Genomic DNA, 778 nt, shown 5'->3' on the forward strand with positions numbered 1-778 from the left:
GAAAAATACCTAATCTAAGCAACAAGATGAACCGTCAGTTGTCCAAACTCGAACAATCCCCGGCAACGGCACCAAAAACTTGGTGCACGAGATTGTGATCATCAATGGCGCCATCAACATGGTACGCTCAATTGCAATCTCAACTCTTTATCACAACTTCGCACAACTAACCAGCAAGTGCACTGGGTCGTCCAAGTAATAAACCTTACGCGAGTAAGGGTCGATCCCACGGAGATTGTTGGTATGAAGCAAGCTATGGTCACCTTGTAAATCTTAGTCAAGAAGATTCAAATGGTTATGGATGATATATGAATAAAGCATAAAGTAAAGATAGAGATACTTATGTAATTCATTGGTGAGAACTTCAGATAAGCGAATGGAGATGCTTTGTCCCTTCCGTCTCTCTGCTTTCCTACTGTCTTCATCCAATCCTTCTTACTCCTTTCCATGGCAAGTTGTATGTTGGGCATCACAATTGTTAGTGGCTACAATCCCGTCCTCTCAGTGAAAATGTTCAACGCACCCTGTCACGGCACGATTAATCATCTGTCGATTCTCAATCAGGTTGGAATAGAATCCATTGATTCTTTTGCGTCTGTCACTAACGCCCAGCCTTCAGGAGTTTGAAGCTCGTCACAATCATTCAATTATTGAATCCTACTCAGAATACCACAGACAAGGTTTAGACCTTCCGGGTTCTCTTGAATGCTGCCATCAATTCTAGCTTATACCACGAAGATTCCGATTAAGGGATCCAAGAGATAAACATTCAAGCCTT

The sequence above is a fragment of the Arachis duranensis genome, chromosome 4, assembly GCF_000817695.3.
Source record: "Arachis duranensis cultivar V14167 chromosome 4, aradu.V14167.gnm2.J7QH, whole genome shotgun sequence".
Classification (NCBI taxonomy): Eukaryota; Viridiplantae; Streptophyta; class Magnoliopsida; order Fabales; family Fabaceae; genus Arachis; species Arachis duranensis.